Source organism: Silene latifolia, chromosome 9 (genome assembly GCF_048544455.1).
Source record: "Silene latifolia isolate original U9 population chromosome 9, ASM4854445v1, whole genome shotgun sequence".
Classification (NCBI taxonomy): domain Eukaryota; kingdom Viridiplantae; phylum Streptophyta; class Magnoliopsida; order Caryophyllales; family Caryophyllaceae; genus Silene; species Silene latifolia.
The window spans coordinates 52,568,957-52,583,156 of NC_133534.1; positions in this window are offsets into that span (position 1 = coordinate 52,568,957).

Consider the following 14,200-nt stretch of genomic DNA (forward strand, 5'->3'; position numbering starts at 1 on the left):
TCCAACACCTTTGAAGGAAATCCGAGTCATCTTACCGATGAGATATGATTCACACGTGCCAAATGATTGATAATCAAAGGCCGAGATAGCTCCATTCTGTATGAGCTGTTTAACGCGTTTCTCATTAATGTGTCCCATACGGCAGTGCCATAGATACGTTTGATCTTTGTCACCAACCTTTAACTTCTTATTCATTACGTGTAATATTTCGGTGGTCTGATCTAAAACATAAATTCCATTCATGGAGACTGCCTTGCCATAAATCATATTGTGTAATGAGAAAATGCAAGAATTATTCTCTATTACAAATGAAAAGCCAAGTTTATCAAGTGCAGAAACTGAAATAATGTTCTAGAAAGACTGGGTACATAATAGCAGTTATATAAAAATAACTCAAATCCGCTAGGAAGTTGGATCACGTATGTTCCCCTCGAGATGGCAGCCAATCGTGCTCCATTCCCAATACGCAGGTCCACCTCACCCTATACGAGGGGTTCGATGTTCCGGAGCCCCTGCACATGATTACACAGATGAGAACCACAACCAGTATCTAGTACCCAAGTTCCATAACTTGCGTGGTTAATCTCAATCATATGAATAAAAGTTGAAGAAGAAGACATACCAACAGGTTTAACGCGACCTGCTTTTATGTCCTCATGATAAACAGGACATGTACGCCTCCAATGCCCAGTCTTGTGGCAGTGATGGCATTCCATGTTATCATTCATGCTCTTTGTCGTGCCTGATGAGGTGCTCGACTCACCAGGTCCACTCTTACCTGATCCCGACTTCTTAAACTTCGGCTTACCTACTGCTAGGTCTGGCTGAACTTTGCCCTTACCCTTGCCCTTGTTTGACACAACGAGAACATCCTGTTTAAGGCTCCCACTAAACTTCATGTCCTTCTCGGTCTGTACGAGAAGGGAGTGTAGTGCGTGAGGACTTTTCTTCAAATCATTCATATAGTAATTGGCTCTAAAGAGCGCAAAACCATCGTGGAGTGAATGAAGCATGCGGTCAATCACAATATTCTCGCTGATTTTACAATCAAGCGTCTCCAGTTTCTCGACATTCTCAATCATGCTGAGAATGTGTGGGCTAACTAGTTGGCCCTTCTGGAGTCTCGCATCAAAGAAGCGACTGGTAAGCTCATAGGTCACGATTCTCGGTGCTTTCGAGAATTCCTTAGTGAGCGTGGTGAAAATCTTGTTTGCACCATGGGCTATGATGCGTTTCTGCAAATTGGGTTCCATTGCAAAAATGAGCACGTTTTTAATCGCACCCGCTTCCATACAGAAATCATTAAACTTGGTGATTTCAGCAGCTCTAGCCGTGGGACCTGGGTTTGCCGGGATGGGCTCTAATACATATTTGAGCTTCCCGTCAGCAGCGGCAGCATTCCGTAATGCCGCCTCCCAGTCCGCGAAGTTTGATCCATCATTCTTCAGTCGAGTAGACTGATTCATCTGATTCATGAAGATCCGAAGCCAGGACTCACGGTCCAATGTGGCACTTGGCATTGGGTTATCAGTAGAACCAACCATTTGTTTTTAGTAGTTTAAAAGTTCGTGTTCTACACTGAAAAAGAAATAAAAACAAAAACGAAATAAGCAACTCATCGAGGTGATTTAAGTCTATTTAAAATTCATTTTAACGTGTAGACTCATAGCACTTGCATAATTGATCTCCCTCAAGAATAATACAAGTGATCCCAAGACTCAATTTCCGTAAATTGATAAGCCAACTGTTTAGCTAGTTCTTCCGTAAGAACTCTTGGTCGATAGATTTCCGTAAATCCTATCTATAGTCCACCATAATCACAGGATCGTACGAGTGACCATAGTGTTGAGATAAAATAGGTCAATCAGTTCCAACTTACCCGACGTAGAAGGGGTCATATTATGCCTACCGACGAAGAAGGGATTCATTGGAGTTTGACCTATAAAGACCGTTCTCAATTTTGGTTTATACGAGGAAGATCCCATCAACTTAATTATAATTCATATTAAGTGAACGAATAACTAGCGTCTGCGTGAATGAATTAATTTAGGTGATGGCTTAGCATAGATCGTGTGACATAAGAATGTCAAAGAAAACTAACTCGTGACCTCTATATGTGTCAGTTTTCATGCAATAAATAGGTGGTTTGGTTTTTAGGCGGAATATGATGCATATTATCGTTGCGAAAAATAAATAAAAGAATGCAATACGTAAATAAAAATTCCTAGTGTGGCCTATCCTAATAAAAAGAACATAAAACAACTTTGGAATCCACCGTTGGACCCGAGAAGCTTGTCTTGATGTTCCATCTTGATCCATGTAGCGGGAGTGAGCATCCGGTCTCCATCTTTGGTCTTCTCAAAAATTACAATTAAAATTACAAAATATAAACCTATTTACATTCTAATTAAAAACTGTAATTACAAGTGAAAAATCAAAAACGGAGATACGAGATCTCAAAATACAACCAAGACCGTGTTCCATCATTACGGTAACACGTTCTACTAAGGCCACACTAAGTTACAACCGTTTGTAAAATAAATAAATACGTAATATAAAGCATTCACGGCATTCAAATCAACGATAAAAGAAAATGCATCAACTAAAACAAATTCATTCGTGACATAATTCCGTAATTATGTTAAATTTATCCAAACCACCTTTTAATGATTAAAATTCATGTGATAAAACCGCTTCTATCAATTTAATTTTAATCTATTACATTCCGTTACTTTAAATACGCTTAAAATAACTCAATGGTACGTGTGTGAACCGTTTCACAATCATAGCGAGTGTACAATATCCGTATAAAGTACATATTAAGGCCAAAAGAAAATTTAAAGCAAAAAGAATAAATTTTCAAAGCTGCCAGAACAAAAATCCCTCGATCCAGGGACATAAGTGCTCGATCGAGGAACAAAAGGGCTCGATCGACTGAACTGCTAGTCGATCGAGAGGTTGCCAAACAGAAAGTACTCGATCGACAATACTGGAGGTCGATCGAGGGCTTTTATCAGCAAATCTGCTCGATCGAGTACGAGGACTCCTCGATCGAGCAGTGGGGTTTTGAAAGTGGTCGATCGAGTACAACAAGGACTCGATCGAGTAAAAACAAGACAAAAAAACCACTCGATCGATTAAAAACATGCTCGATCGAGTACAAAAGTTTCTGGAAATGAAAAACCCTCGTGAAAACTGTTTTGACGAAACAAAGCAATCGCAAAATTGATCAAAACCACATCAAAACAATTTTATAATCTGACAAAACGTGACATATTGTTATAATCTCCGTATAAAACAACAATATGCATAAAAACAAAACGAAAAAAAAGACGTATCAACCGTGTAAAACATGTCACGGTTTCAAAAAAAACTTTCAGCCGTGTAAACAAGGCACGGTTTTCGAGACAAATACAACCGTTTCAAATCGTTTTATGAAAAATCACAATGAAAATTTACGTGGCCTCGCTCTGATACCACTTGTGGGGTAATATCCGTATAAGACCCTTTAATTTAAGGATTATAACGCAAATTTACATGTGAATTATAGTCATAAAACAAAATACAAGAGAAACGATAAAAGGTAAAGAATCAACCTCGGGTCCTTGTAAATTCGGCCTAAGAACAGAAATCAAAGTAGATTTCCTCCTAATCGTTGCACCCAAGACCGTCTGAGACTATGCCCCTTGTGCTAGAAAGTGCTCTCTAATTGACTTGCAATATTGAGAGAGTTTATGTGAGTTTTCTGATGAGAGATCTAGGTTTCAGAGAGAATTCTTCTCCAAAACCCTAGTTTTGTGTGCAAATGATTATGCTTAGGTCAAAAGGAGAGAGGCTCTCTCCTTTTGTCTTGTTCGGCCAAACCGAGAGCCCAAGGGGAGGGAGTGGGCTTTCACTTCCTCCTTATTCTAACTCGTAGTTCAGCTCGAAATTACTAAAATGTATATGACGGGTTTTCAATTATAAATCGTCATCGGTTATCGGTTATTAACGTATCAACTGGTGACATGACTCAGTCGATATATTAATACATGTCCGACAAAGACAATATTGTATAATTAAATAAATTCAATATACATTAATTAAATATAAATCGTTTATATTTAATTTACGAATTAACTGCTTAATTCGCCTTAACCATTTTTATTTAATCCGTATTAAATAATTATCTCAACATCGCGTTTGACTAATTACTAGTCAATAACTCTGACTAACTGGTTAGTCATATTAGGCATCAACATGACTGTATTTTCATACCGTCACATCTCTCAAACGCATCCTATAGGTGTGACTTTTAGGGACCAGTTGATCACCGCCATCTGTATGACAATAACGTCAAACTTATCTAGCAAGCCAACCGTTATTGATAAACGTGGATCAACTGATAATAATACGAAAAGTATGCCCTTTGATTCTTTTAGAGATTTATAAGTCCTTGCACTAACTGTTAAGGACACCAGCCCCAACAATGAAATTACCGCTCTTGAAAATAATGGTACTTGGGAACTTACCGACTTACCTACGAACAAAAAAGCTCTGGGTTGCCGGTGGGTTTACAAAATCAAATATAACTCCAACGGTAGCATTGAGCGTTACAAAGCTCGATTGGTCATTTTTGGTAATCACCAGGTAGAAGGGATTGACTATGGAGAAACGTTTGCCCCCGTTGTAAAAATGGTGACAATACGTGCTTTTCTTACTATTGCTGCTGTAAATAACTGGGAGCTTCATCAAATGGACGTGCATAATGCTTTTTTGCATGACGATCTTGCTGAGGAGGTCTATATGAAGTTGCCACCCGGTTTTAGCAAAGGTAAGGAAGGAAAAGTATGTCGCTTACGCAAGTCCCTATATGGATTAAGGCAAGCCCCGAGGTGTTGGTTTGCGAAATTAGCCACGGCCCTTCACGCGTACGGTTTTGTGCAATCTTATTCTGATTATTCCTTGTTCAACTTGTCTAAGGGATCGGTATGTCTTCATGTTTTGGTCTATGTTGACGATCTTGTTATCGCTGGAAATGACTCAGCTGCTATATCCTCTTTCAAGTCTTATCTTGGCAAATGCTTCCATATGAAGGATCTCGGAACTCTAAAATATTTCTTGGGAATCGAAGTTGCACGGAATTCAGAGGGGATAGTTTTAAATCAGCGGAAATACGCTCTTGATATTATTTCCGAAACAGGTCTTTTGGGTGCCAAACAGCTATCACACCTATCGAGCAAAACCATTCGCTCGGTCTTGCCAAGGGTCCCATTCTTGACGACATTACTGCATACCGTCGTTTAGTGGGTCGTTTGGTTTACCTGGGTGTTACCCGTCCTGATCTCACCTACGCCGTCCATATTTTATCGCAGTTTCTACATCAGCCTCGTAAGGAGCATATGGATGCTGCTCTCCGTGTTGTTCGCTACCTTAAAGGTAGGCCTGGTCAAGGGATATTATTGCGTTCTGACAGTCCTTTGTCCCTTTCGGGTTGGTGTGACTCGGATTATGCTGGGTGTCCTTTGACTCGGCGCTCCGTTTCTGGGTGGATAGTTTTCCTTGGTCATTCTCCGATTTCCTGGAAGACTAAAAAGCAACAAACTGTCTCTCTTTCTTCTGCTGAGGCAGAATACCGTTCCATGGCCTCGCTTCTTTGTGAGTTAAAATGGCTTGTGGGATTACTTACTAGTTTAGGGGTCACTGTCTCACGCCCTATGCGTTTTTTGAGTGACAGCCAGTCCGCCCTTCACATTGCTCAAAACCCCGTCTTCCATGAACGAACGAAGCATATTGAAGTGGATTGTCATTTTATTCGTGATGCTATTACTGATGGGTTAATTCTCCCATCTCATGTGTCTACTCATGAACAACTCGCGGACATATTTACTAAAGCTTTGGGATCTGCTCAATTCGACTTTCTTCTCCGCAAACTGGGCATTCTTGATCTACATGCTCCAGTTTGAGGGGGGGTATTAGGCCGAAAGGCCTGTCCTCGGTACTACCGTTCTTGGTAATCAAGATGATTGAAGTCATATGATAACAATGCATCATAGTAATCATAAGTTAGATGATACAATGTATCCATTTAATAGCATCCTTTGAGTTTCTTCCTTAACTTGTATAAATAGCTTATTTTGGATGAATGGAAGGACACAGAAGTATTCACTACTCACTTACATTATCAATAATATTGTCCTTACATTCCTATCACAGTTAGTCGACATAGCAGGTTGTCCGATTGTCTCCTTTGTTCGCTGGTGGTTCGGGACGTAATGAGACTGGTTTCATCGACTGCGGAGGTTACCTACTTACCTCATTCGTTCGCGCTTCTTTTTCGTGGTTTTAGTTTTAGTAGTTTACTAGTAGTATCGGTGTCCGGCCTCTCCTGGTCTACTCTATTTATCATTAAAATTTATTTTCAATTAAATAAAATTATGACGATGATAGGGCGCCACCATAATTTATTGAAAAATAAAAATAAAAATAAAAAATAAAATATTGATTTTCGTTTTTGCGCCAAATGATTAAGGGTAGTTATGTAATTTTATTTCCATTCAATTAAAATCAAACTCTTAACTAAATTAAATTTTCAAAATACGGGGTAATATTTTACACAAAAACAATTAATTTAACATTAAACTAATTTAAACTAAATTATTTTCATCGGTAATTACGTTTTTTCATCATTGTATTGTGTTCTTCATCTACTTCCCTCCTAAATTCTTAATTTACAAGCCGGCGAAAGAGAAATTCAATACGATCCATCGATAAATAAGACACTAAAAAAACCGAACGAGTCAGACTTACTGTCACATACTTGACAGGTATTCATACCCACTCGAGTACACGACCACAGCCTCGCTTAACTAACTTTAGTCTATTGTTGTAGGTAGTAATTTGTGCGCATAATATAGACTATCATATTCACCATCATGGAAAGTTCAAATGATCTACTTTGTTTGATGATCAGCTTCAAATTGTAACAAACTAGTATAGTTCCCGTACTACAGCACAGTATTTTTTAGATTTGTTTTATAAAGAAATTTTCTTATTAAATTAATTGTATAAATTAACTATACTTGGAGTTTAATGTTATAATGTACGGAGTACTAAATATAATCTTAGTAAGAGATAGAAAACGAAAGTTTACCACCACTAAAAGACACTTTATAAGTTATTTTTGTCTGAAACTGTTTTTACTTTACCATTAAAAATAACAATATAATGTTATATCGTTATATGATATGACATAAAATAAAATTAAGTGATGTAAGATCTAATTAAAATGTGTATTACCTTATAACGAAAACAGGTAAAAACAGTATACTACGCATTTAATAAGACAATTTATAAATAATTAACTAATATTTATTATTTTTATTTTTTATTTACATAAAAATTTGTTACGTCATAGAAAACCATATTTTGAGTCTAACTGATGAAGAATAATACTATAAAAAGGATATTTGCGTAACTTTAGAGTGTAACTGATGAAGGATAACATTTATGGAAATGATTGTATACTAATAAATTAGGGATAATAACTGTTTTTTGTAAAAGAGGTAAATATAAATGTAATATTGTTTCCATATATAATTTTGAGAGTTATTTTCTTAGGCGGGAAAACTACTAAGAGTTTTTATTCTCTTAGTAGTAGGGGGGATTTGGCGTTATTTATGCCTAGCAATCTTCTTTTATGGTTATAATAAAGAATTAAGGCTAAGATAAAAACCTCAACTATCACTGATTTTCCAGTTAAGGACCTCAACTATTAAACTTTATAGTTAAGGACCTCAGCCCTGAATCCATTAGTTCTGCCATTAACTTTTATTTTTCTTGAAATTTGTGATTTAACAGAATTCATTTACTACTATTATTAGTTTATCTATGTAGATATCATTTGATTAAGTTGATGTAGTTTGTGTAATAATGTCAATTGTGACAAGATGTTTACATGAAAAAGTTTTGACCAATAATATTCACGCTTGTTAGACTGAGTTGGATACATGTAGTGAGCAACTATAATGCAGACATGCAGTTGTGCAGTTTGTTAGAACTTGGATCGAGAGATAGGTAGAAACACTTAAAGGACTTCTGTTTTGTAACTATTGAGTGTGCTTGTAGGCTGTAGCTTAATAATATACTGCCATTTGGTAACTCTTAGCTTAGTAATTAGAGTCCAAATTAGTAATCAGAGCTTTTATGTTTTAGATTGTGAATGGAAACTGTTAAGATTTAGAGGGGAGGATTGCATAATGGAAATTGTATTGATAAATGTTGTCAGGTTACATCGATATATTGAGGTATTTATAATACCTCCAACTTAATGAAACCCTAACCCTATTTGGCCAACCCTAATGGTAACAGAGCCTAGTATAGGCCCAATCTCCTAATACCCTCCCGCAATCGTAAAGACAGTAAGTAGTACGAACTTTACGATTGGAGAAATACAAAGAAAATATAAAAAGAAAAAAATGAAATCTTCAATTTTCATCTTTTTCGATTTTCATCAATCATCTTCGTCTTCGAAAAGTGGTAAGATAAACGAGTATAAAGACTCGCTAGAAATTTCTTTGAACAAAAACGTTAATTTTTTCCGACTTGTCAAAAGTATGAGTTAATTTGCAGGAACCCTAATCGAACCTGACAAATTTCAATAAAACAGAAAATTATCCGCCAATGTCAAGATTTGGAGAACGTTAAGCTTTTCGAACTCCAAACAAATAATTAAAGTACCACCTTAAACGAAGTAAAAGACGATTAATCAAATTTCAAAGGAAAAGAAAGAAATTATTTCTTTGTTTTTGGATCTGTTGTAACAATTTGTGGGATCAGCCATGATAGGCAATCATTTGAAATCAAAACAATTAGCCTTGCTATCACTGCCGCAAACCATTTTGGGGTAGACATTTTTTTTTATTATTATTATTTAATTTGTGTTTTTGATTGAGTATCCTACCGGTGGGTGTGTAGTTTTCCGGCCACCCACCGGTAAGAATGCGGAAACGGTTTCTAGAGTCCTCAAGAAAGAGGCTCTGATACCATGTTAAGATTTAGAGGGGAGGATTGCATAAGGGAAATTGTATTGATAAATGTTGTCATGTTACATCGATATGTTCAGGCATTTATAATACCTCCAACTTAATGAAACCCTAACCCTATTTGGCCAACCCTAATGGTAACAGGGCCTAGTATAGACCCAATCTCCTAATAGAAACTGAAATGGATGTGAGCTCATTGCTGAGAGGCTGAATCGGCTGATGCAAGAAGCACTTCTGTTATTGATGCAAAATCAGAACAACAACGACAGGAACCGGCAACGCTCGCTCATCGAGCGTATTGACAAACGTCAGCCTCCGACCTTCTATGGGGTAGTTGACCTGGTGGTGTTAGTGGAATGGCTAAGAGATTGGGAGAAGCTATTTCTTGTCTATGAGGTACCCGAGGGAAAAAAGGTGGACTAGGCGGCTCACTACCTTAGAGGAGAGGCTGACCATTGGTGGTTAGTAACAAGAGACACTATGGCTGCTAAGCTCCTAAGCTTGATCTTGTTTTTCTGATGACTCGCGCTGAAGCTGAAGCACACCCCGAGTTGTTCTCAGGTACTTTTATTGATAGCTCCATTCTTGTTATCTGTTCGTCAATTCGCGCCTCTGATATCTTCTGTCACCATTTTGGTCTTTCCTTCTACTTGTTTTTGACTTTGAACAATTTCACTCAAATTAAACTACGAAGTATTAAACAAGTTTTATGATTTCGAGTCATTTATTTGGAAGAATGTCTTCTCTTAGCGTGGGTTGGCTTGGGATTGCCCCAAAAACATGTCATTAAACAGTGAGTTACTGTTGGCTTGGGTATTGGATCATCTAAGGCATGGTTCAAAATCTCGGCTGGGTTTTATCATATCGGCCGAGTTGTATCAGACTTCCACTCTACCGATACGAGATATGGCCCCGAGAAATCACCGTGATTCACCGTGATTTGTTGTAGTGAGTATTAGTTTTAGTGGGTATTACTGTGGAGAGGGTAGTTTTAAGTTTTGGATTAGTTTTCTGAGTTACGTAGTCTATTTGTAAAGGCAACCATTTCTTCGGTACTTGAATACTGCCAAATGAGGTGTGCAAGTCAACTTGTGAAGACCGCCGTTTTTTGGTTACTTAGCCAAATGATGACCTACTAATAGAATTGTAACAAGTTAAGCTTTCACCTCTACTTCGAACATTTGAAAGTAATATCCATGTTAATGTATGAGACCTTTTGTTTTTAGTTCCTTAATGGTTTTATTCTGGAAAATTCTAAAGGGGTTTAGCAGTTTACAAGTGAGAGGTTACGAGTTAATTTCCTAGAATTAATTACTCCCTTGGAGTTCCTGAGACATAGATCTCAAAGCCATCTTGTTAAAATATGGCGGCCACATCATCAACAACATTCGTTCTTGATGCCAACATCTTCAATATTTGAGGGGAAACATTATGAATACTGGTGCATTAAAATGAAGCTCTTCTTGAGAGCAAATGCACTATGGGAGATCATAGAAGATGGCATTCAAGAAAAAACCGAGGGATTTGAGTGTACAGAAACCACAATTACAAAAAACAAATGGAAAGAAGATAAGCTCAAAGACGCCTAGGCTTTATCGTACATACTAACTGCCGCCACAAGCACTATATTTCCCAAAATAATGAGAGCATCATCTGCGAAATAAGCATGGTGCTTGTTACACGAGGAGTTTCAAGGAGATGACAGCGTAATTGAAAATTTAAGGATTTGGCCAAACCTTCAGTAATGGAATGGATTAGCTGATGAGTTCTCTGCAAGTACATGATAAAAAAAATTCAAGAAAATGACCGAAAAATTCAAGTAAAGATGCTTTCCAATCCAATTCTAATCCAAAGCACTTTTAATTGCCTACAAAAGCATGGTATGATACGAGACTTTCCTTCCATTCATGTTTCAAAAGATTTATGTGAAGCTTGTCAACTTGGGAAACAACATAGGCAACCGTTTCCTAAAGGACAAGCTTGGTGAGCTAAGGAGAAGTTAGGCCTTGTTCGCGAAGGAAAAGTATGAAGTTTTTGGCACTTTTAAACTGGCAGAAACTCAGAGTGGGACCTAAGAAAATAGCAGTAATAAAACTTCTTTTTCAACTATAATCTCTGTTTTTATCGCCCATAAACCACCTCGAGTTCCAACAGTACAGAACTCCAGCTATGACAGAGCATTTGAAGTTGGCGATTGTGTAAAAGCGATTAATCTTTTTATTGTTGGCGTCGGGGGTTTGGATTTTGACTTGTCTTATCTTCTCTCTTTGCTTTCCTTTTCTTCACATGTCATCATCTATGGCTATGCCTAGATTAATAGTTGATGTGTGATTGTAATAGAATATAGGATATGTAAATTATGTATTATTGTTATCAATCGTGAGTTATTATAAGGGATGATATGCCTTTATATACTATATACAAATCTTGCTATTTACGAAAACGAAATAACAAATGAACTATACAAGGAACTATGTGATTATATGCCTGGAACTATGTGATTATATGCCTTGCGTGGAGGATATGAGCCAACGGCTCTCTTATTACCCCCTCAAGTTGGAGCGAGGAGGTTCGAAACGCCAAACTTGGATAGAAGATTTGTAAATGGGGCGCGACCGAGAGCTTTGGTGAGAATGTCGGCGAGTTGATTCTTGGTGTGTATGTAGCTTGGAGCAATGGTACCCTTTTGAATCTCGTCGCTGATGAAATGACAGTCTACTTCTATATGTTTAGTCCGTTCATGGAAGACCGAATTTCGGGCAATGTGTAGAGCAGATTGACTATCGCTTCAAGAGTGATGGGCTGTGGATGTGGAATCCCGAGGAATGTAAGTAAGCCTTTGAGCCATTTGAGCTCGCATGTGGTGTATGCCATGGCATGATACTCAGCTTCGGCGGAGGATAGGGAGACGGTGTTTTGCTTCTTTGTTTTCCAAGAGATCGGGGAGGAGCCGAAAAGGATGAAATATGCTGTGAGGGAGCGTCGGTTTGTCGGACATGTTGCGTAGTCGGAGTCACAATAGGCATGGATGGTGAGATTGATGGAGCGTATCATTGTCTTCCATCAAACACATTTATACCTAACTACTAGCATAGCAAGCAAGTCGGGGTCGATCCACGGGACGGGGGTACTCAAATTGTTCAATCTAATTGTAGTTGTGCTTGGGGTTGTCACAATTGATTTGGATTGATGATTCTAAACTAAAGAAGGCAATGAAATAAAACAAGCAATAAAGCAAATAAAGATGTAAACAAGTAATAAAGGATACTAGGATATCATGGGATCATAGGGGAATCATGGTAAGATAGCATAAATGAGTTATATAGATGCAAGCAATTTATTATTGTTGGATTTTAAGTTAGTTCATGTCATATAGTTTATAAGAAGATTTGGGTCCCGAAGCCGAGTCATTTGTGACTTTACAACACCTACAAGTCGACTTAATTCTTCCTATTAGACTACATGCATGATAAACCAATTCCTAGGGAAACTTACATCTCGGAGCCGAGTCGGTTAAGACTTTACAACAACTACAAGTCGACTTGGATTTTCCCTACTAAACAATATGCAAGGTCTAACAAGGGTTGAGTTGGTTTATATCTTACAAGCCTTGTTGAATAGATAAAAGAGGGATAAAAAATGCAAGGTTTCATAGTCTAGCATTTCATCAAACATGACATGTGTATAAGTTGAAGAACAATAAGCAAGCATTCATATGAACTCATTAAGCATAAATCTATCCCATGATTAACTACCCTAATCCCCCACTAATCCTAGTTAAGAGACTACTCACTAGTCATCATGATTATTATGCTAGTAATGGTGTCAAACATCACAGCACAAGTGAACATGATGATTAACCAAGACAATAAATAAGAGATTAACAAGTAAATAAAAAGGGATTAAGAGTGTTACCAACTTGGAGAGTAAAGATTAACATAAATAAAGAATAATCCTTGAATAAAGATGAAGACTTGTCACTTAGAGTGTGTTTGGATTGAGAGAATTGAAGGCAAAGGGAGGGGAGGGAAATGGAGGGTTTCAATTTCCTTTGTTTGGTTACAATATGTGGAAGGAGGGAAATGGAAGGGGATGGAAATGAGAGGATTTAATTTCCCTCCTTTAGATCAAACTAGAATATTTCCATCATTGGCAAGATTTGGAAGGAAAACTTTCTCCTTCCAAATTGAGTGTGGTTTGCCAAATACTCCAGCAATATGGCAAGGGTATAATTGCCTATGCATTGAAATTAGCTTCACACTCTTTGTCCTCCTCCAATGCAGAAATAAGCTTCCTCCTCCTTTCTCCCCCTCCCTTTCCCTCTACTTATTTTGCTATCCAAGCAACCCCCTTCCAATTCCCCTCCCTTTCCTTCCCAATTTGCTATCCAACCACACCCTTAATCTTCAAATACATACCCAAGAGATCCAGATGTAAACAACTTGAATTGAACAAAGGAAATGGAAGAATAATAGAAGAAACCCTTTGATTAATGGTGGAGAGTTGTCAATTCCCCAATACAAACCCAAGAATTCTTCAAGTACCAAGCTAAATCTAAGACTGTATGAGAAATTATTAAGGAAAGATTAATGTGTAATTTGTGGAAAGATTAAAGACTAATCTATTCTAATATACTCCTAATGAAGGCTTAATCTAATCTAAGGAAGCTTACTCTCTTGATTATTACAAATGGAGTATATATAGTGGTACATCATTAGGTTAAGCAACGGTAGATTAGTAAATAACATTCTTAAGTGTTGAATAGAGTTTTGCAAGTCCCGAGGGACATGCGCGGATCATGTATCAACTCCCAAGGAAATCTACGTGAATTGGCCTGAAGAGAAGGCTTGTTGTAGAACGATCCGCTCGTCCTGGCATCGGGATGCGCGGATACTAGGTCTGGGATGCACGGATTGAGTCTGGGATGCGCGGATTGTCTCACAGGGTTTTCTGAAATGGCAAAGCAGTTCCGGGACGCGCGGATTGACAGCCAGCTTGTCTATTTGAGCTCGGATTGTAAAACGGACGTCATTTCCTAATCCGGACCCCTATTGGAGTGATTCAAAAGCCTATACCACTTTATTTTTCGACGCCGTTTCATCTAGCATATTTTCAGAGCCAAACAAGCAACTCTTGATTTGGTTCCGAGCAATTTCTTCTTGTAATGGCTTTCTTCT